Below are 25,612 nucleotides of genomic sequence, written 5' to 3'. Positions count from 1 at the left end.
AGAGTCAGAAGTGATCATGGTGGAGAATTTGAAAATAAAGATTTTGAAGAATTATTTGATTCTAATGGAATATCCCATGATTTCTCCTGCCCTAGAACTCCACAACAAAATGGAGTTGTAGAGAGGAAGAATAGGACACTCCAAGAAATGGCCAGAACCATGATCAATGAAACAAATGTAGCAAAGCACTTTTGGGCAGAAGCTGTAAATACAGCGTGTTACATTCAGAATAGAATCTCTATTAGACCTATTCTGGATAAGACTCCCTATGAACTGTGTAAGGGAAGAAAACCCAACATTTCATATTTTCATCCTTTTGGATGCATTTGCTTTATATTAAATACTAAAGAACATCTGAACAAGTTTGATTCCAAAGCACAAAAAGGTATTATGTTAGGATACTCAGAACGCTCTAAAGGCTACAGAGTATACAACACAGAAACCAAAATTGTGGAGGAATCAATTCATGTTAGATTTGATGATAAGCTTGACCCTGAAAAGTCAAAGCTAGTTGAAAAGTTTGCAGATTTAGAGATCACTCTGGTAGAATCTGAGAAAACTCCAGAAGCAACTGTCACTCCAGACTCTGAAGAAATTAAATCTCCAGAAATTCCAAGGAAAGTTAAAAGTCGCATTAACGTATCTGAAGATTTGATCTTGGGAAACAAAGATGAACCTGTTAGAACCAGATCTACCTTCAGAACTTCTGAAGATATTCCTCTGGGACTAGTGTCTCTGATTGAGCCTACGTCCTGTGATGAAGCTCTTCAAGATAACGATTGGGTGGCAGCTATGCAAGAAGAGTTAGATCAATTCTCCAAGAATGATGTCTGGGATCTCGTTCCAAAACCCAGAGGCACTCATGTCATTGGAACCAGATGGGTTTTCAGAAACAAACTGAACGAGAAAGGAGAAGTTGTCAGAAACAAAGCACGACTGGTAGCTCAAGGTTATAGTCAACAAGAAGGTATTGATTATAATGAAACTTTTGCTCCAGTCGCAAGGTTAGAGTCTATTCGTCTTCTTGTATCATTTGCTATTAATCACTCTATAAAATTATACCAAATGGATGTCAAGAGTGCATTTCTTAATGGTTATATCTCAGAAGAAGTGTATGTCAATCAACCTCCTGGTTTTGAAAATTTAAACCTTCCAGAACATGTTTTCAAACTTAAGAAATCCTTGTATGGACTTAAACAAGCTCCCAGAGCTTGGTATGAACGCTTAAGCAATTTTCTTCTGGAACAAAATTTTATCAGAGGGAAAGTTGATTCTACACTCTTCTGTAAAAATCATAATAATGATCTCATGATATGCCAAATTTATGTTGATGATATTATTTTTGGTTCTGCTAATATCTCTGTTTGCCAAGAATTTTCTAAGCTAATGCAGGCAGAATTTGAAATGAGTCTAATGCAAGAACTAAAGTTCTTTCTGGGAATTCAAATCAATCAAACTCCAGAAGTCACGTACATTCATCAAAGCAAGTACATTAAAGATGTTCTGAAGAAGTTTGACATGACTGAATGCAACTCTGCAAAGACTCCTATGCACCCAACTTGCATTCTGGAGAAGGAAGAGGTAAGCAACAAGGTTTGTCAGAAGCTCTATCGAGGTATGATAGGCTCTCTTCTCTATCTGACTGCTACTCGTCCTGATATTCTCTTTAGTGTCTGTCTTTGTGCCAGATTCCAATCAGATCCTAGAGAATCTCATTTAACAGCTGTTAAGAGAATTCTTAAGTATCTGAAAGGAACTCCTAACCTGGGCCTGATGTATGAGAAAACATCAGAGTATAGGCTTTCTGGTTATTGTGATGCAGATTATGCAGGAGATAGAATAGAACGAAAAAGCACATCTGGAAATTGCCAGCTTCTGGGAAACAATCTAATCTCCTGGGCTAGCAAAAGACAGTCAACTATCGCTCTATCAACTGCAGAAGCAGAAATATCTCAGCATCACTGTGCACAACTCAGATGCTCTGGATGAAACATCAGCTAGAAGATCTTCAAATCTTTGAGAGTAACATTCCTATCCTTTGTGATAATACTGCTGCTATTTGTTTGAGTAAGAATCCTATTTTACATTCCAGAGCCAAACACATAGAAATTAAACATCATTTTATTAGAGACTATGTTCAGAAAGGAATAGTAACGCTGAAGTTCATTGATACAGAACATCAATGGGCAGATATCTTTACTAAGCCTCTGGCTGAAGATAGATTTCGTTTATATTAGAAAATCTGAACATTAAAAACTGCCCTGAGTAAAATTTGGCTCTGAACATGTAAAATGAGAATCTGATAAAAACAAATACACTTCTGCCTCTGACTCTGATACTTCTACATTGTTAAGAAGATATCTGAGTTAGAAATCTTCAGAACCAATCTCTTGGTATTCCTGAAGATCAGATACATCAACGCGTGGAACTCTGAAGCGTCAAACTTTAGAACTTCTAGACAGCTGTCAAGAAATTCAAAAGGCAGACGTTTGAGTTTTCCTCGAGCAGTGTGCAAACTGTGGGATTAGACATTCATTTATGAGCTGTAATCATTTTTCCCCCCAAGCGTGCCATTTTGAGTTTTGTGTCTAACGCTGGTATGTGTGTCGTTTTGCATGTGTTTTTACTTAGGTATATAAACACTTTTCTCACATTTCACACACTTATCACTTTCACTCACTCTTAAACCCTAAACCCTCTCTCGAAGTTTTCTCTGCAACTTTCTCAGTTCTTCATCTTCTTCATCAATTTTCCTCATGAATCCTCAAGAGCAAGAAGTTTTTAACTTCTCCCAACAAATGGAAGCCGCTTCTAATCCCCAAACCTCAAACACTCAAACACCCATGGTTATAGGCGTCACCACGACCCCAGTCTACAAAGAACCTCACATTCTTGAACGTGAACAACACATAAACCTTTCAACTCCCTTTGAAGGTTTAGATGTACTGTGTGAATCGCTGGTAGATTTTGAGAATTTAAGAAGAAATGGCGTTGATCTCACTAGGGAACTTCGTCAACAAGGTTGGGAAACCTACTTCGACAGGCTTTATGGCCAATCTATCCTCTTCTGGTGAAGGAGTTCTGGAGATGTGCAGATGCTGATGACCAGTTCATTGTCTCGTTTGTTCTGGGTGTGAAGATTGTCATCACTGAAGCATCAATTGCTTCCTTGCTAAACATGGAGAAAGCTGGAGGTAAAAGGATTTACAATATTCCTCCAAGGTCCAAGCGCATCACAGAAGTCATTAACCCAACAATCTTCAAAGCAAACGCTGAGGGAAATCCCTCTAAGAACAAGGAGCTTCATCAGAACCTCCGAGTTTGGCTGAAGATTATTCTGGGAACAATCCATCATCGTCCAGCCTCCAACTCTTCAGACTACATAAATGCTGATCAGAAATGCATCCTTTATTGTATTCAGAAGGGTATCCCGATCAACCTCCCTGTTCTCCTCTTCAGATATCTGAGGGATTCAGTCAGAGAAACCAGGAATAACATGAAGCCCAGATCCTACATTCCTCTGGGTAGATTGCTCTCTGACATCTTCATTGAGCATGGGCTGGTAGATGCTCTGGAGAAGACCAGATGTATGGATGATCTGGCAATTGACGTTGGAAAGCCTCTGAATGCCAAAAACCTGAGGAGCATGGGAATCATCAAAGACATTAGAGTCAAGCCCACTATGGATGTGACCTGGGAAGCTCTGAAAGATCAGAGGAAGATGCCTCATGGCCTTGAAAGGTTCTTCAAGAATGAACCCAGAGATGCCATTGCTATCTACCTTCAGGATCGTCTGGATGAAGGCATTGATATTTCTGATTTCCGCCTTGAAGACTGTCTGGACTCTGTAGAAGATTTGGTCAGATACAAAAGAGGTCTTTCTGAGAAGAAGATAGCTGAGGAAGCAAGGAAGGCAAAGAAAGCCAGACTTGGAGAAACCTCTGGCACCAAAGCTTCAGCACCTCTGAATGTCTCTTCTGGTAAGTCTATTCCTCCTGTCTCTTCTGAATCTATAATGGCTTCCTCTAACCCTCTCTCCTCTCAACCAATATTTACAACCTCTGAAATCCCTCCTTCAACCATCAGAACCTCTCAACCTCCACCTGTTCTAAAAATTGCTCGTAATTTCACAACAACATCTGACCCTAATCAACTATATCACCACAGCTCTTCCTCATCCTCTGAATATGAATCACCCCCTTACCTTTCCCCTTCTTCTGACCAAGAGTTCTCTGAACAAGAGTCCTCTGACCAAGAACACTCTGACCCAAACTCCCCAACAATAGCTGAAATTTATGCTAAAAATTTCGCTCCACAACCCTCAAGACAATCTGAAGTAACCTCTCCCCTCCAAACTTCACTTCCACCACAACAAACAACAACCTTACCCTCTGAAACTCAACCATCTGATCCCTTCACCTCTAATATCACTCCACCATTTATTCCCGCTGTACCTGGACCAGACTCTGACCCTTTAGACCTAAATCCACTATATGCTTCATCCCCTAGTCTTCAACCAGACGCAGATTCTGAACTTCAAGCAGAATCTGAACCTCAACAAACTGAACCTCAACCTCTAAATCTCAGCCCTCAAAACTCTCCACCTCATTCACCTGAACCTGAACCTGAACTTACCTTACCTACCCTTGAGGAGGCCATTATACAGGTTGCAGAAGCTTCAGTCCAGAAGATCAAGTCTCTGGCTAAAAACTCTGAAGTAAGTGATGATCCTAAATCTGTTAGGACACACTGGAACAGAGTCATTAGTTGGATGACCTCTGAGTCTTATAGGCTGAAGAGTATCTCTGAACAAGTCAGAAATGGCTACATCAGAGACTCTGAGGAAAGACTCCAAGAGAGACTGGCTAGAGAAGCTGAGGCTAAGAGATTAGAGGAAGAAAGGTTGGCCAGGGAAGCTGAGGAAGAAGCAAAGAGGTTAGAAGAAGAACGCCTGGCAAAGGAAGCAGAACTTCTAAGGATTCAGGAAGCTGAAGCCAAGGCTCAGGCAGATGCAGAAGCCCAAGCTGCTGCTGAAGCTGAAGCTCAGCAGGCTCTGATTCAGGGGGAGTCTTCCTCTGCGATCCCTCTGATTCTTAATACTCTGAAAGAGATAAAGCAAGATCAGCAAGAGATCAAGAAAGATCAGAATGAGCTTCGCGCCAGGATGGACAAGCAAGATGCTTTGAATGAAAACATCCAGAACATGTTTGCCATGTTGCTTCAGAGACTTCCTCAACCTCCAAACCCTTAGGCACTTAGGATTTATTTTGCTTGCCTAGTGTTTTTGCTTCTGTCTTCTTTTTAGCTCTGATATTCGTCCTTGAATCTGATGTTTTTGACTGTTTTTTGTCTTTGTGCTTTTTAATGAAGTGTTTTTCTCTTTATTATTCTTTTTATTTTTATGCCTTTTTGATTATGCCAAAAAGGGGGAGAAATTATTAAATAGCTCTGATGAAAATTATGTCTAAAACCTTAAGCATTCTGCAACAATTATAGAAATAGTTCTGATATAAATAGCTCTGATTAAATAATAACTCTGATTAAATAACTCTAACATTAAAATTAAGAAATTGCAGAAAGTTTTCAGAAACTTAATTACTTGGAAAGCTCTGGTAAGAACTTCTGAACTCCCTAGCGCTAACTCAGGGGGAGCTTTTGTCTATCTGATCTAATATTTTTCATGTTTCATCTGATAATTTTATTTGTTTTGTCATCATCAAAAAGGGGGAGATTGTAAGAACAAAAATTGTTCTACAACAGATTCCTTGATTTTGATGATAACAAAGGATGAAACCAAAAATGGCACCCTAACGAAAAGTTTCTAAGTGTGCAGGGTTCTATAGAAAGAAGAAATAAATCTGATGATGTCATCAGATGCACAACAAGATCAGATACAAATTATCAAGTATCAGAAGCATCTAAAGAGGAATCTCATTCAAGAAGCTCTGAATCTGGACAAAACTACAAAGTATCAGAAGCATCTGAACATGAAGTAAAGTCTAGAAGCTCTGACTCTGAACAATTGCCTTCTGTAAATTCTGAAGTTATCAGCGTCATCTGAACTTTCAAGAGATAACATCAGAAGCTAGTTTCTCCAGATACACGAAGACTCTAATCAGAATTGTTAATCATGATGAAGTAACGTTTAAGCCAAGTTAAAGTTCTGCAAATGGATTTCCTCAATTAGAAAGAGACGTTAATCTCCACTTCCAAGAGAGAAGATACTAATTGTGGTAAGTAGTCACTTCTAAGAGAAAAAGTCTACTGCAGAAGCTATTAATGGAATGGCGTAACTACATCTCAATATCCAACAGATTCAACGCTACTTCAACTCTACTTCAACTCCTATAAATAGAGAAGAAATCTCATTCAGTAAAAACAAGAAATCACTAGCCAAAACTATACTGAAATTATATCACGCTCAAGAAAAACATCTTTGTTCTTCAAAGAATTTCACTAAGCTTTTGCTTATCAAGTGAAAAATTTGTTCTTAAGTTTGTAATATTTGCTTTCTTAGAAGCACTCTAGATTACACATCTTGTATCTTATTTTTATTTGATTTCCTCAAGTGACTCTTGGTAGTCTGTAGACTTGAGAGGACTAAGAGATTTTCTTCTCTCTTAGGGGTTGTTTGTAATCTTTCAAGATTAGTGGATTAAGTCCTTGTTGAAGGCGAAATCACCTTGGCCGGGTGGACTGGAGTAGCTTTGTGTTATAAGCGAACCAGTATAAAATCATTGTGTGATTTCATTTTTCAAAAGCGCTTATTTTTCAAACAATTCAAACCCCCCCTTTCTTGTTTTTCTCACCTTCATGTATATCCTTAAAATATCTTCATGTATCACTTTATTGATACATCAACCTTAAATAAACTAGATCACATAATCTAATTTCTCTGACTAGATGAATAATTAAGTGAATAGTAATATCAAAAAATGATGGAGGGAAATACATCTCCAATTGACACAAGATTATTGCACCTTCATCTTCCAATTTATTTAATATTTAAAAATCAAGTACTTTACTAAATATATAATTAAATATTAAGCACAATCTGATTATAGTTATCCTTGTAATTTATAGAAATATGCCACAGATAGCCACTGGTAGAAGTTGTTGCATCAATACATAAGAGTCATGAGATTTTAAGTCAATTAACTTCATATCTTTCATTGATACAAGTTTATTGATGTTTGATGAGTATCCCTAAGGCCAAATGTTTGATGTTTTAAATAGAATGTGGCATGTTGGAGGCAAATAAGTTCGTTTTCCTAAATCCACTAGATCCAATTGTTGTCTTATACCCATCAGTATCATATCTAGACGGGAATTCTTACTATATTTAGTATCGCCTTTAATGTTTATCAGTGTTCCAATCATACTATCACACACATTTTCTCTACATTCATCACATTAAGACAATGTCTTACATCGAGGCTAGACCAATATGGAAGATCAAAGAACACCGACCTCTTTTTCCAAATATTTTTCTCAACAAACCCTTTTTTATTCTCTCAAAAGACAACATTAATGTGTTCTTGATATTTATAAACTTCATCCCGGGTTAAAGGCTTAAGAGAGATATCAAACTCATGCTCTCTGTTAAAAGCCTTATACAATCTATGATATGGATTATTGGGTTTAGAAATTTACGATGCCCAAGGTAAACAAACTTTTTTCCAAATTGAAGTTGGTGGAAATACATGTTAGATTCACATATAGGACACGCTTCATGTCCCTTGACATTGGATCCATCCAAATTAGCATATGCAAGAAAGTTATTGATTGTGCAAATTAACATTGCAGACAACTTAAAATTTTCACCTAAATACACATCATAAAAGTCAACATCTTCCTCCCATAAAACTCTTAAATCTTAAACTAATGGAATTAGATAATTATCTATGTCATTTCCATGTTATTCTGGCATCGAAATCATCATAGATAACAATATATATTTGCACTTCATGCACAACCAAGGAGATAAGTTATAAATTGTGAGAAGAACAACCCATAAAGTATGGTTAGTACTTAGATTACCAAAGGGGTTCATTCCATCTACGCGAATTCCAGGCCTAAGGTTTCTTGGATCATAGCCAAAATCCATAAATAACAACTCAATTTTCTTCCATATCAAAGAATCAACTACATGGAGAATTTTTCCATCACATTTTGTTTCATCTACATGCCATCTAATATTATTTTCCTCATTCGCATTAGCAAAAAGTATCTTGAACCTTGGAACTATTGGTCGGTACCATAACACTTTGGCAAGGGGACGCTTCTTGTCATCATCGTCATCGTCATCACCATTGTTGTCCTTCCCCATGTAGCGTGACTCACCATATTTCGGAAAATGATTCAATTTTGAATACTCTTTCATGTATAATATGTAATAATTATGAAATGCATGTATTTTGATATACTTAAAACTCATTGGGCATAATATCTTCTTGGCCTCATAACTACAATCCGACAAATTTTCATCTTCTAGTAGCATTTGTTTCAGCAACTCAAGCATCATGTGAAACTTTTATCCGACCACCATCTTATTTCTTTGATATTAAAGAATTTTAACACTGCAAAAAATTGTGTAAAATTTATGCATACATTATATAACAGTGCATCCTTGTCCCTACTAAAATATCATAAATATAGCTTTACTAAAAGAAGACTCATAAATATCACGAATCATATCTTCTAGTTGATCATTCATATCTACAACAACTTCATGTCTTTGTGTCATAGCAGTTTGTTTTTTTATACTTCACCATGCCACATCCATATTGTATAATATTGAAAAATTCCATCACAATATAGGTGATGGAATATTTGTTTCTTTGAAAACTTTTTAATATCACTACATTTAACACAAGGACAATAAAAGATTTCATTATTGTCAGGAAGATTTTGTTTAGTGTATTCAAGGGATTCAAGAGTTCTTTTCTCATACACTGGACTTAATCTATCAACTTTCATCCACCTACGATCCATAATACATTCTGAAATTTATATCAAAAGTTTGTAAAATAATTTAACAATACAACAACAACATTCTCAATACAACAAATTACTAAATCAATTTTCAACAACTACAACAATAATATATACCATAATACAAAACAACAACAACAACAACAACAACAACATTATTAACAACACCATAACAATCTCAGTACAACAACACAATAAGAATGAAACAACTACAATAACAATATATAACATTTTCAAAAACTCAAAAAAATCTCAATCTCAGTCAACCACAACAACATATAACATTAAACAACAACAAAAGTTTATATCTATCTCAACAAATAGCAAAAACCTAAAACTCAACATGAATGGTGATGAAATAGATAACATACCATAATAGTGGAGAAGAGGAAGATGCAACTAAATGATTTTCATGTAAGCTTCTTGAAGTTTTGTCTTACCACTCCTTGATTTGAACCTGAAATGATGGAGTTTGGTTGGTCTATGCTATCACCTTTTTTTGTTCTTTTGCTAGGGCACTTGTGTTATGAAGGAAATAAACTAAAAGGTGTTATGTTTTAAATATTTTAGAAACACTTTTCACCACGGTTGACAAAATTAACCGTTGTGATATATTATACATATTAACACGGTTTCCCTGAACAATCATGGTGAAATTATTTAGGGATTTGTCTATAAAACCAAGCAAGCGCATCATTCACTTTTTTATTAAACCTAACTCATGTTGCTTTCGACATGCATATTACATTCTTCAAAAGATAATACAGTATATTGAAAAACATGGTTTAAAGATTAATGTTAAGATTCACTTTATCAAGTAAACGATATGTTTGAATCTTAACATTGATCTTTAATGCCAAAAATTTTAAGGTATAGGAAAAATGAATGAAGATATTGCACACAAAGTGTATCTGATATTGTAAAAGCTATGTCTGTAAAAACTAAACTTTGTGTTATTGTGAAAACTAAACTCCCTATGAGTTTGTGAAAACTAAACTCACTGAGATTAAAAAAATGAACGTCACTTTTCACTATGGCTGGTATAAATGATCGTGGTGAATTTTTTTTTTAAATTTTAATATAATTATACAAATTAAGGGGAGACAACCTTTTTGTAACGAAAAAAATAGAAAATTATTGGTGTTAGGGATTCGAAACATGCAATCCCTAATCTATCACCACATTGATAGCCTGGATCGTGGTGAAAAGTGTTTTATTAAATATAAAAAAATTAAGGCACCTAAATAAGATGTATTACTTCGGTAGATTTAAAGTCCAGGATAATAATGTGTTACAATACGTATATTTTGTAGTAGTGTATGGGGTGGGAAACTTTGATATGTGTGTATTTATGTGTCGTTCCTTCCCTAGGTATGGACCAAAGTCTTCCTAAGATGTAGCAACTACTCCGGAAATGGATAGTTTATTCCCTAAAATCTAGGGACTGTAGTTAAATTTCACAGCTCCCTATGTAACGTTTGTTGACCTAATACACGTTTTACCCACGATCGTGCGTTATGGATCGAAACACTAAGGGTCAGGGCGACGTATCCGAAAAAATAGATGTCATGAGAAAGAGAGAGACTTCTACCAATAAAAAGGCGACACGAGAAGAACGATAGACGAAACTTATGTCTTCTCCCCCACCTCGATTTTCCGTTCCAATTATACCACTCTAATTTATTACAAAAATATTAATCGACATTTAAGGTTTATAGAATTTAACTATGATCCTTCATCATATAATTAATTTAACTCATTCATATGCATTCATCTTAAATTCGAAAATTTAAAATTATTCCAATAAATTTAACTCATTCTACATCCGTAATTAAATAAAAAACATAAAGAATCCAATTAAACATTGCTTTTTTTTCACATAATTTTAAGAATATCAAACAGGCTTTTAAAATTTTCTTGGTTTAAAAAGAAGATTAACCCAAAGTCAATTTTAACATGTTGGGTGTGTTTGTTTTAACTCTAATTATTATTATTTTTGAAAAATGATTTTTATAAAAATATTTTTGTAAATATTATAATTTTTTTTAAAGTTTAATTTTTCTAAATTAAAAAATTAATTTAAACATCATAGAACATAAACACTCAATAATGAAAATCAAAATATAGTCGAAATCACAATCTTTTAAAAACAATCTATTTAAAAAATGATTTTTATAAAAAATTATTTAAAATAACTTTAAAATTAAATGATTTTTTGAAATTTTAATATCTAATTTTTTTTAATGAAATAATAAATTATCTAAAATAATATTTTAGAAAATAATTATTTAAAACTTTATTATTTTTATAATTTTTTTTATAAATTCTTTTTACACAAAAATCTGTATCAATATAATAATTATTTTTAAAAAGTTGAAACTAAGATCACATTTAAAAGACATTAATTGGAATAGAGTTTAATTGAATTTATCTCTTTTTAGGAGACCTATTTCTTCTCTAATCAAAATAATTACATTTTCTCTAACAACCTTTGATCAAGAAGTTAGATGCACCTAATGCTATTTTATAATTAGTGAGACAATGAGACTAGTTTTAGGATTTTAACCAAAAGACAAGGCTTCCCTCATATACTTTAGGCAAATGTCTTCTACCCTTTACATGGGAGACAAAACTGAGTAAGCAAAGATTTTGTGGATATCAGCATTTTTCTAAATTTGCAGAGTGCTTTTTCATCATTTATGAGATCAAATTAACTTTGCAAGGAAATGGCGTGGAAGCTCGTTTCTGATCATGTTGGCCAACAATATTATTCAAAGAACACACTAAAGCATTATTAAAGGGTTTGTATAATTAATTGGATATCATGTTGTTTATTAAACTAGTCACCGCATAATGGGAATTGTATTACTTCTGGTGGTATGTGTGCTTTTTGAGTCATGTTGATTAATAGCACTAGGTGATGTTTGTACAGCCCTTTTTATTTTTCCTACATGTAAATTATAAAAGTTTTATATATATATATATAATATATATATATATATATATATTATATTATATATATATATATATATATATATATATATATAAAATAATAGAAGGTGGTTTGGATATTTATAAAGAATGTGTAGTTTTGTTGGATTTAATTGATTTGATATTTATTAATTTAAAGCAATGACAAAATATTTTTTAATTATAAAACAAAAAAGCACAGAAAACAAATTCTATAATTGATAACTAAATGTGAATATATAATATTTCTATGTAGAACAACAATTATTGTTATTATTATGTTTGTGAGTAAATTACTCTAGCCATCAACTCCCAATGCAAGGGATTTATTCGTTGTTTTAATTCTAACTCTAATTTTAGTAATAATAACAGTTCTAATTCTAATTCTAATTCTAATTCTAATTTTAGTAATAATAATAAATGTAATAGAGAAAATTTGGACTCAAATAGCACACATAAAGTTTTCTAGTCCATAAAAAGCAAGCAAGCAAATAGTACATATTTTTTTCAAGAAAAGTATCGTGCATATTAAAAATTTCAGCGGGTTCAAGTTTTAGAAAATGTAAAGTTTTTGGTGTAAGGGTATCTTTGGATTTGTGGTATGAAATGAAATGAGATGGAATAGAATGGTTACTAATGAGTTTTCATTGTTTGGATTTGCAAATAATGGATGGAATGGAATGGAACATGATGGAATCCATTCCATCCAAATCTCTATTTTTCGTTCCACTCAATTTGGGGTATATGTGATGGAATGAGACATATTTAATAAAGTAACCAAACAATGGAATGAGATCTATATTCCATTCCGCTCCGCCTTCCACCTCAATCATGTTCCATTCCGCTCCGTTCCGTTATATTTCATCAATCCGAACATAGCCTAAAAGTTTAGATTCCAAAAGGTGCAACTGAACCCAAGTGAGTGGATCTGCCCCTGTAGGACGTGGGTAGTGGAATTTCTACATGTGAATAGCTTGTATGCTCCAATTTTGTGATATTCTATCATAATTCTAGGTTCATTTTTATCATCAAACTTCTTTCTCCTTGCATTAGGAACATGTTTGTAGCAAATAAAGCCAAATACCTTCAGATGACTCACTGATGGTCGTTTTCCACTCCATACTTCTTCAGGAACCTTGTTCTTCAGCTTCTTAGTAGGGCATCTGTTCAGAATATAAAAAACAATGGTGACAACTTCACTTAATAAGGATTTTGACAAATTCTTCTGCTTCAGCATACATCTCACCATATCTAATATTGTCATGTTTCTTCTTTCTACTACTCTATTATCTTGAGGCGTATAAGGAGCAATCACCTCATGATCAATACCATGTTCTACACAGAACTCCTCAAATATCTTGGATGTGTATTCGCCACCTCCATACGTTCGTAGAACCTTGATCTTCTTTTCACTATGGTTTTCGACAACCATTTTGAATCTCTTAAAGATTGAAAATACTTCATCTTTGCATCTGATCACTTAGATCCAAAGCTTTCAACTGTACTCATCGAAAAATAAGACAAAATACATATTTCTACCAATGGTATGATTCTAAAATATGCCACAAACATCTGAATGTGCAACTTCTAGTATGTAGGAGGATCTCATTGCCATAGTTGAAACGAAAGACTTCCTGGATTGCTTCCCTACTAAGCAACCTTCATAGAGTTTGTCGGGCATCTCAATAATTGGTATAACAATTACCATATCTTGAGTAAACGGTTGATTGGGTGACCTAAAATTCAAGTGGTCAAACCACAAATGCCACAACCAACTAATCTTGTGGTCGACAATTATTTTGAGGCATTGTACTTCAGTCGGACAGATCATGGTCTTAAATGTCATGTTTTTTGACATAGGAGATTTTAAGACCAAACTATTATGGGTGTCAAACAGATCCAAGGGTCCATCTTTCATAAACATTGAAAAACCTTTTTCGATCAGTTGTCAAACGTTTAGTAGATTACACTTTATTCCAAGTACGTACAGTACATCATTGATCATAGCTTTTGCTCCATTGATCCTTTGAATAACTATGTCGCCAGTACCTTCTGCTTGGAACAAGCTACTATCAACAAGTTTGACCATGGTCTTATTTGACTCGTCAAAATCTACTAACCACTCTTTTCGACCAGTCATGTGATTCGAATAACGTGTGTCGAGAAACCAGATCTTGGTGTAGATATGCTCATCTACAACTACATCCATAACCACCATGTCTTCAGAATCATCTTAATCTTGGCGTGCAAGGGTTACTCATTCATTCTTGTCTTTCTTGTACCAATAATTCTTAGCAAAATGACCCCACTTTTTACAGTTATAGAAAAGCACGCCTTTTTTCTCATCTTTGTCTTTCATATAGAAGTTTCCTTCTCCTCTGTTGGAGGATTCAGAAGCCTTATCATCGACCTTATGCTTTTAAGGGTTCGACTAATACTTCTTGCTCCGAGTCTTGTATCCTTTGCCCTTAAACTTGTTAGAACCACCATGTTTCTTCCATGTCTGGGCCTATAATGCTTGTATTGAATCTTGAACACCTTTCCTTTTGACGATCCTCATCTCATGTTCCTCCAACGAACCAACCAAATCTTCCAATTTCATGGTTCCAAGATTATTGGATTATTGAATGGCTACGATAATATGATCAAAGTGAGAGATCAACATACGTATTACCTTCTCAACTATAATATTATCAGTTAGGATTTCACCACAACCTTTCATGACATTGACAAGATTTTGCATCTTCGATAAATAGCGTTCAATCTTTTATTTTTCTCATATCTGCAGTAATTCATATTTCCTTTGCAAGTTCTGCAATTTGAAGACTTTAACCTTCTCACATCCTTCACATTACTTGACAAGAATATATCATGCCTCCTTCATCGATTCATCGTGAGAAATACAATCAAAGTTCGTTGTGTCTATCGTCGATTGAATATAAAATGCATCCTTGCAGTCTTTCTTCTTGGCCCCTTGTTCGGGACTCTCTGAGCATCAGTTGCCTCCTCAGCAAACTCAGAGACACAACTAGTAACCACTTCTAGGGTTTCATGTAAGCCAAACAAAGATGGCATTTGTTTTCTCCATCGGATCCAATTCTCACTGTCAAGAATTGGAAGAGAATTCAGAATTTCGTTATTACCATTCATCTTTGCAACAAATGTGATTAACCCATGATCTCGAAAACACGATCATAGATGTAAGATTCTTGAAATCACAATCAAGAAACTGACTGAAGTTCTAGAAACCAATTTGTTAGTGCGTGAGGCACTTTTAGTGAGGAGAGAGAGAGAGAGAGAGAGAGAGAGAGAGAGAGAGAGAGAGAAGAATAAGGATATTTATTATTGAATGTTATTATAAATTGAATTACAATTATATATATATATATATATATATATATATATATATATATATATATATATATATATATATATATATATATATATATTATATATATATATATATATATATATATATATATGTAACTTGCACACAAGGTAATTAACATAACAAACCCTAAGCCTAACCAACTTGGGCTAGGACTTGGGTTACACAAATTGGATTATACTCCCAAAATACCCTCTTATAATCCAAGTTACTAAGCACTAGCTAACCATAATCGATCTGAACTATTCCTAATTTCTTTCAAAAATTTAGGAATCTATCGATCTTCAATCCTTTGATGAAAATATCGGCCAACAACACTTCACTCGAGCAATGCCTCACTTCAAGTTTAGCTTGGCTTACCTTCTCCCTTAGTAAATGAAATCTAGCCTCAATGTGCTTACTTCTCCGATGCAAAACTAGATTCTTTGCAAGATTAATGGTTGTCTTGTTATTGATCTGCAACACCAGAGGTTTCTTCACGTCGACATCCATCTCTTCCAGAACAAATCTGAATCAAATTGCTTGACACGCAGCATATGATCCTTCTATATATCCAGTCTCACATGATGATACTGTCACCACAGGTTTCTTTCTCGAGCACCATGAGATTGGAGCACCAAACGATTTGTGCTTCTTCGATCTTCCTTGTCTCCACACCAATCTACATTTGAATAACAATTAACCATATCTTATTTGCTTTCAGAATCTCTTCGAAATAGAATTCCATAGTTTGTCGATCCTTTTAGGTATCTCAGGATTTTTCTTGTAGCCTTCATGTGTGACACCCTTAGTTCACTCATGTATTTGCTCACTAATCCGACTGATAAACATATATCAGATCAACTGTTGTGCACATATATTATAAATTGGATAATTTTTTTTGAACAAAGTGACATCGACTTTGCCTTCCTCTCCATGCTTCTCCAACTTAAAATTTGGTTCAACAGGTGAGGATGCAAGATTCGAGTCTTCCATCTTGAATCTTTTTCTTTGATGTAGCACCATACCTTTTTTCGACATTTGAAACTCCTTTTTCATCAGCTCTTTGAAATTGGACAAGTTCTCCAAGCTATTTCTAGTCACTAATAAGTCATCCACATGTAATCAGATGATTGTTATATCTTTTTTCCATAAACTGAACATAGACACCATACTCATATTTTCATTTGATGAATCCCAATCCGACCAAGTATAAGCCAATCTTCTTTTTCCATGCTCTAGGTGCCTGCTTGAGACCATAGAGTGATTTGTGTATCCTGTATACTTTATGGATTCCTCATGTATCACAAACCTAGGAGGTTGTGTAACATATACCTCTTCATTTAGAGGACCACTCAAAAATGTTGATTTCACATATAAGTGAAATATTGACCGGTCTTGCTTACATGCCAAGGCTACCACCAATTGAACTGTCTCCAATCTTTCTACTGGTGCATATACTTTAGAGTAGTCAAGTCCTGATCTCTAAAGAAACCCTCGAGCTACTAATTTTGCCTTATGGTTTGCTATCGACCCATCAACATTATGCTTCAACTTAAACATCCATTTTACTTTGATAGTTTTTGTATGTGTTGGCAATTTGAATAACTACCATGTGTTATTTATTTCGGTCGCTTGTAACTCTTCTACCATAACTGGCTTCCATTATTTATTCTTTAAAGCCTCGCTATAGTTGATTGGTTTAACACCTAAAAGTAAAGAAAAATGTACTAATTCTCCATTTATTGTGACTTCATCATCACCAAGCACTTCATAGTTTTGAAGCCTTGCTGAAAGAACTCTGGTCCTTTTAGGTCTTTTGCTAGCTGCACCCTCTCGATTGTCCGCTTCCACTTCGATAGTGATTGGAATATTGCCCACTGGAATTTATTCGTGCTCACTACTATCTATATAAACTTCATAGTCCACCAATGGCTTGTTAGTCGCATCACCTGAATTATAATCCCAGGAATAGTTCTCATCAATCATAATATCTTGACTCATCACGATCTTATCTTTGATTGGATTGAATAGCCCGTAAGCTCCAGTTTTGTGATATCCTACCTGAATTATAGGTTCACTTTTATTATCAAGCTTCCTTATCCTTAAATCAGGAACATGTTTATAGCAAATAAAGCCAAAGACATTCATATGACTCACTGATGGTTGTTTTCCACTCCATACTTCTCCAGGAACCTTGTTCTTCAGCTTCTTGATAGGGAACATGTTCAACATATAAACAACATTGGTGACAGCTTCACACCATAATGATTTTGAAAAATTCTCCTTCTTCAGCATGCAGCTCGCCGTATCCAATATGGTCATATTTCTTCTTTATTATATTCCATTATGTTGAGGCATGTAACGATCAGTTACCTCATGATAAATACCATTTTCTACACGTAACTCTTCAAATATCTTGGATATGTATTCGCCACCTCCATCTTTTTCCAGAACCTTGATCTTCTGCTCACTATGGTTTTCAACAACCATTTTGAATTTTTTAAAGATTGAAAATACTTCATCTTTGCGCCTGATCACTTAGATCCAAAGCTTTCGATTGTACTCATCGACAAATGAGACAAAATACCTATTTCCCCCAATGGTATGATCCTAAAATGGGACATATATATCTGAATGTACTACTTCTAGTATGTAGGAGGATCTCATTGGCATAGTCAAAACGAAATACTTTATGGATTGCTTCCTTAATAAGAAACCTTCACAGAGTTTGTCTGGCATCTCATGAATTGGTATACCAGTTACTATATCTTGAGTAAATTGTTGATTGAGGGACCTAAATCTCAAGTGGCCAAACCTGAAATGCCAGAACTAAGTATTCTTGTGGTCGACAATTGTTTTGAGGCATTGTACTTCAGTCAAACAGTTCCAAGACTCCATCTTTCATAACCGCTGAGATACCGTTTTTCTACCAGTTATCAAACACTTAGTAGATTGCACTTCATTCTGGGTATATAGAGTACATCTTTGATCATAGCTTTTACTCCATTGCTCTTTTGAGTAACAATGTCGCCATTACCTTCTGCTTCCAACGAGCAACTACAACAAGTTTGACCTTGCTCTTCTTCGAATCATCGAAATCTGCTAACCTCAATTTTCAACCAGTCATGTGATTCGAACAACCTGTGACGAGAAACCAAGTCTTGGTGTCGACATGCTCATCTACAAATTCAGACATAACCACCATGTCTTCAGGATCATCTAAATTTTGGCGTGCAAGATTTGATCCTTCATTCTTGCCTTTCTTGTACGAACAAATCTTGGCCAAATGACCTCACTTTTCACAGTTATAGGAAAACACACTTTTTTTAACTCTTTGTCTTTCTGATAGGAGTTTTCTTCTCCTCTTTTGGAAGATTCATAAGCCCTATCATCGATCTTATACTTTTGAGGGTTCGACCAAGACTTCTTACTCTAAGTCTTGCCTCGTTTGCCATTGAACTTGTTGGAACCACCATGTTTCTTCCATGTTTGGGCATGTGGTGCTTGTATCAAATCTTGAACATCATTCCTTTCGATGATCCTCATCTCATGTGCCTCTAACAAACCAACCAAATCTTTCAATTTCATGATTTCAAGATTGTTGGATTCTTGAATGGATACGATAATGTGATCAAAGTGAGAGGTCAATGTACACATTGCCTTCTCAACTATCATCTTATCATCTAGGATTTCACCACAACCTTTTATGATATGGACAAGATTCAGCACCTTCGAGACATAACGTTCAATCTTTTCTTTTTCTCCCATTTGCAGTAATTCATACTGCCTTCGCAATGTTGCAATTTGATGACTTTAACCTTCTCACATCCTTCGTCGATTCAACATTATAAATCTGATCAAAGTTTTCCTTACCCATAGTTGGTTGAATATAAAACCAGCCTTACGGTTTTTCTTTTTGGCCTCCTTGTTCGCGACTCTCTGATCATCAGTTGCCTCCTCAGCAAGCTCAGAGACGCCATTAGTAACCACTTCTAGGGTTTCAGTAAACCCAAAAAATTGCATTTATGTTCTCCATCTGATCCAATTCTTTATGTAAAGAATTGAAAGGTAATTCAAAATGTCATTGTTATCATTCATCTTTGTAGGAAACACGATTAACATCCCATGATCCTGAAACATTGATCACCAGCGTAATATTCTTGAAAACACGATCAACGAACTAATCTGAGCTCTAGATACCAATTTGTTAGTGCATGAGGCACTTACAGTGAGGAGAGAAAGAGAGAGAATGAAGAATAAGAATTGTTATTATTGAATGTTATTATAAATTGAATTACAATTAAATATATATATATATATATATATATATATATATATATATATATATATATATATATATATATATATATATATATATATATATATATATATAAATATAATTTTTTCATGTATACTAATTAACTAACATAGCAAACCCTAACTCTAACTAACTTTGACTTGGGCTTGGATTACATAGTTTGGATTATACTCTCAACAATTTCAAATTTGCTTTGAGGTGTCAATAGTTAAGAAAGAAGGTTTTTTTTATCTGTTAAATGGGCGAAGAAATAAAATAAAATAAGTTTTTTTATGGGATTTTTGGGTTTCTAAGATGAAAAAATGGAAGTGTTAATGTTTTAGCGACTGGTTTTTTCGTTGCAAAATCAGTCCCTAAAATTGGTTTAATCCACATACCATACACTATGAAGAACACTGGCAAAAATAATGACAAATATTCAAAATATTCCATGTTAGTGCTACACAGCCTTACCCATTGACCAGTTCGTATAGTTAAAGTATTACTATAGTTAAGGGACTAATATGGGTCTTGATTACAAAATACATGGGAAAAAGGATATAAACCTAAATATTAACAATAAATTGTGAATAAAATTAAAAACATCAATGGATAAAAATAAAACTTTAGATTAAACAAATAAATTATTTTTTCATCGAGTTCAATCATGCATGTCGTGATCTCATAAAATATCCTGGGACGAATAAAACCTGAACATATAACATGAACACATTTGATTATAGGAGTATCTAATTCAATTTGCCTATTGGTACTATATTGGCCATATATTGAAAATATAGCTCTCACATGATCATCATTTTAAAGTTGCATATTAATAAACCTAACACGCCCATTATTGTTGACTGTCGTACAATAATATTTAACATTGAGGACGACCATTCTTCTATCATATCATGGTAGTTGAGATAAATATTCATATGATCTACTTGGTGCTCTAAATCACACAGTGTACCATCAACATTAAATCCAAACAAATAGGGATAAGTCATTTTGTTGAAGTAAACTCCATCTATATAAGATTTTATTTTAAATGGATATGAGAATAGTTTATTGTTGTTTATCTGAACAACAAAATAACTAAATACATTATTTAATATAAGTTCTGATGCATTCTCTTTCTTACAGAGTGTCATTGCAATCTAGCTTAGGTAAAAAAATCAATGTCACATTTTAGATTATAGAATTTGGACTATGTCAAACATACCTCAGTATAGATTCAAATTATAGAATTTAAAATTGGTTGTTCCAATATCAAAGTTCATTTCTTTGTTAATGACACCTTTAGGGTCTGATTGATTCCATAGAAATACTGACGAGAGTTGAGTAAGAGAGAGAGAGTAATAGAAGAAAGTTCTAATTTCTATCGTTTGGCAATAGAAAAAATAGGTTCAAAAAAAGTTTAAGGCATGAGACCCACCCAAATTAACTATCTTTTCATTTATGCGATTAAAGGTGTTCAAAAGCTCAAAATTTGGCTATTTTTTTATTTATATCACTGACCCATGAAACAAAAATATGAAGTCATGTTTTTTTTTTCTTTTCATTTTTAACAATATATTAATTAAATTAAAAATTATCAATAATTCAACTAAATTATATAATAATATAATTAATTATAAATTAATAACCAATAATCCCTAAACTAATGTAATTAATTTATTAGATGATTTAGTGTAATCAAATTTTTTAATGTAAATAACAAATTACATTCAAATAAAAAATAAATCAACTTTTAACACAAGAATAATTCTGTATTTTTAAAAATTAAACACACTTCTTTCTCTTCTGTTTTTATTATCTTTCTTTTTAACCAAACAATAATTTAGATACACTCTATTTCTCATCTATTTCTCTCTTCATATATTCTTGCTTACCTTTTTCTATGTTCTCAATTTCTTCTCACAATCAAACATGCTATTAAAGTAGACCAAAATAAACAATAACAAAAAAAACTTTAAAAAATAATAATTAAATAAAAATATTCAAAATCATATAAAATATAACATGTCAAGTTGAATATATGAAAATAGTGTACACAAAATAAAACCAAATTCAAACTAAACTATCCTAAAAAAATATCTCCCAATGGGTCCCATGAAAACTAATGTCCATCATCTCATCCTTTTCATGTGAATGAAGCTTTAGTTTCCCTTCAAATCTCCCAAAAATTTGTGTTAATATTTAAGCCCTTATGTATAGTCTAATGAAAGAGTAATTCAATAGCCATGTCTCAGATGTTCGCCCATAGCCATGTCTCAGATGTTCGCCCATATGCAAGGATCGGGCTACCCGCACTGCCACCCTTATTTACCTTCTCTACAAGGACTCCCTTTATAATGTATGAGGGGTTTTGAGGATAAGACACACACTCTCTCTTGTCAGTTATGACGGAAATTGTACATCACGAGCCTTAAGTAGTGGAGAAGGAATGCGAGAGAGTATTCCTATCCTCATTATGAATATTTTTGGATATGGGACGTCTGATCTAGTTGTTCAAAGTATTCACATCTATTCATAAACTTTAGTGTAATTCAAATCGATATACTGTCAAGTCTTCTTCTCCATAGACAACATCTCAACACTACAAAAATCCTCATGAACAACACTTGCCTCCTTTAGACCAAATACACATTCTCTTTGACATCCATGCATTCCTTGGATTAATCACCTCATGATTAAACACTCATCTCTGAATCAAAACCCCTCATACATTATAAAGGGAGTCCTTGTAGAGGAGGTAGATAAGGGTGGCAGTGTGGGTAGCCCGATCCTTGCATATGGGCGAACATCCGAGACATGGCTATTGAATTACTCTTTCATTGGACTATACATAAGGGCTCACATCCGAGACATGGCTATTGAATTCGCATGATGTCTTGAACTTGTGTTTGATTTGAGGTCAAGTGATCAAGACACTTATGATTATAATATTTGGCAATAAAATACCTGACTCCACATCTAGGGTCCATAGTTGTTTCAGATCGAACGTTGTTATACACAATTATCACATTGAGAATAACTTAAGACACTTTCATAACTCTCTCTCTCTCTCTCTCTCTCTCTCTCTCTCTCTGTATATATATATAATATATATTATATATATATATATATATATATATATATTATATATATATATATATATATATATATATATATATATATATATATATATATATATATATATATATATCCACGATCTATGAGATGTGATCATTAGTCTATCTACATAATAGTCTCAATGCTTTAATATTATCCCACTTCACAATAAATCTCGACTACATATACTTCAAGAATAATGTCCTTATGTTTAGTGGGATCTCATGATTAAGTCAGACCTAATCTTTCACTAAACAGAATAGCTATTCTAGGAACTTTATTATTTTGGAAAAACAAATATAACAAAGAAATATCTTATAATTATTAATAGATAGTTCGATACAAGTACCAATTTTCAATAAAACTATTTGCCTATAGAGATATTAACACTTCCAGTCATAAGAATTAACATCAGAAGCGAAAATTATCACAAAACCAAAAAATCTATAATGAATTAGATTGGTGAGTCTAAATCCAACAAACTTGCTCAGGTGCAGAAATTCGAGCATAAACTTCACAAAAAATTTAGTATTTAGATTAAAGTTCAAGATCAAGAAAATGAGCAAGAACTTAACTCAAATAATTTGTGAACGTGAAGAATCAAGTTAAATGAATACTCAAAGTTTCAACATAAATTTGTGTAATAGAGGCAGAAAAATACCATTTCTAGATGTAGGATCGGCATAATACAAGAAGTGGAATCTTGTTAAGGAGTTACCAACATCAAATCAACTAATTTCCAAAGAAATCAACGAATCATGAATCAAATCAAACATTGAAGAAATTATTCTTTAACACATATAAGAGTCTGATAGAGAAAAATTCAATTTATATCATAATATTAAACGGTTACCTCCACTTCCACACATTAAATGGTGACAAAATTGAATGGTAGAGCCAACATCATGTTGAATTAGTAATTCCAACATGAACATAACAAGAATCAAATCAAGAAATTGGAATTGGAATTGAATCCAAAGACAAAACATGAAGATTGATAGTTTTATTGGATGAACGAAACTAAAATCCTAGAAATCAGGGGGAAACGAAAAAAAAATGAAATAGATGAAATATGGATACGAATCGAAAATGAAATCAATCGAACATGAATCACAATCGGAATTTCAAGAATCTCATACAAAGGTAAACAAAATTAAATCGAATCAAATCAAAGACGATCGAATCAAAAATCAAAACCGAAGAATAAAATTAAAGTAAAAGGGAAACTCGGAAAAAGAAAGAAACAAAGAAATCTGAAACAGAGTGAAAAAAATCAATTTTCTTAATAAAATTCAACATAAAATTTTCCTTAAGATAGATAACAATCTTGCTGTGATGCCATGTTATGAAACATAACATCCATGAAAGGAGAGAGAAGAAATATTTAAAGTCACAATTAAAATATTGCAAATATAGAAAATACCTTCTAATGGACTAATCTATTAATTCTGAGACGCAAACTCTTAAATTGACACATCAGCTATTCACATTTCGGATTTTTTTTATCCAAATAACCCTATTTTTCAAAAAAAAATCCAAAATAACCCACTTTTCAGATTATTTCCCAAAACACCCCACTTTGAAGACGAGGCGCCAGATGAACTGGCGCCTGCTCTTAAACTTAGATAGGGGGTGCCAATTCGTTTGGCACCTGTGTGTGTTTTGTATTTTTTTTATAAAAACATTGTACATTTTAGATAAAGTCGAAATCGGACCAATTCATATTAATATTAATACGCGTTTACACAAAAAATACTAATGTCGGTGACCGAGATCACCTAACCGATCTCCGGTCCCACATCCCCTAGCTACCCGAACTCGTGGCCTAACCCACATTAATGATTCACCCCTGGTGTTTGTGTATCTGAGGGCCTAGGAACATCACCACCAACTGTAGGAGATTGCCTGAGATAGTCAGACAAATCAGCGTAGTCTTATGTCTGCATCGAAGGGGTGCCGCCATAGTTGAGTTCATGACCCATGACAGATTAGTTGGGTTGTGTTTGAGTTGTTTAAGGGTGACCAGGACGACTAAAGGGAGACATTGGAGTGAATGATGCGTCGAGGAAAGGTTAAAATGATTGTTGTGGTGTTTGGTAGACATATGCTTGTTAAAGATTTTGGTTTTGAGATGTTTGGGCTTCTTGGCTATAGTAGGAGGAGGGACGGTTGGTGTTAAATGACCGCTGAGTCTTTTGGCTAAGGCGGCTATGGTAGGGTGATGTGTTGGGTGCATAACGATGTTGGGTGTCTTGATGATGATATACTTGTTGGTGGTGGTATGGGGTAAGCTCTTTGTATTGTGGTTGGGTGTTTGGCATGTTAGGATTATAGGTTTATGTGTTTGTGAATCGGAAATTTTGATGGATAGGGAGTAGTGAGTAGCCGGTATGACAATGTTGTTAGGGGTTAGATGTTGAGCCATCTGGTGTGTAAGTTGCCTGCCGTGGATCGTATAGGTACATATCCTCGACGATGAACTCAAATCCAACCGATATGTACCAAGCCATATAATTACGAGTTGGTTTTTCTTTAGTTGGCATCATAGTGTCAATTAAGACATGGTCTTGGTGGTGCTTTCATTTGCGACACTCAGATCGAGCGAAGCTTTTTCAGGGGTTAAAGTTCCATTGGTCGTTAACTTTGCGTAGATGCCATTCTCATAGGTTTGCCGAGGGATCTTGGATATGTTGAAGCATACCAAAATGCAATTTAACATGATCACTATTGTGCATCTCCACAGTGGTGAATCTTATGATCGGTGTGTGTGTCGCACCTCGAAAAATGGGGATACGATCTTAAGCGAAGCGCGATCGCGCGCTCGCATTGATGGACTGAACAGAGTCGCCACCGAACTTTATTTA

This window comes from Lathyrus oleraceus, chromosome 4 (genome assembly GCF_024323335.1).
Source record: "Lathyrus oleraceus cultivar Zhongwan6 chromosome 4, CAAS_Psat_ZW6_1.0, whole genome shotgun sequence".
NCBI lineage: Eukaryota > Viridiplantae > Streptophyta > Magnoliopsida > Fabales > Fabaceae > Lathyrus > Lathyrus oleraceus.
This window is presented reverse-complemented; position numbering follows the sequence as displayed.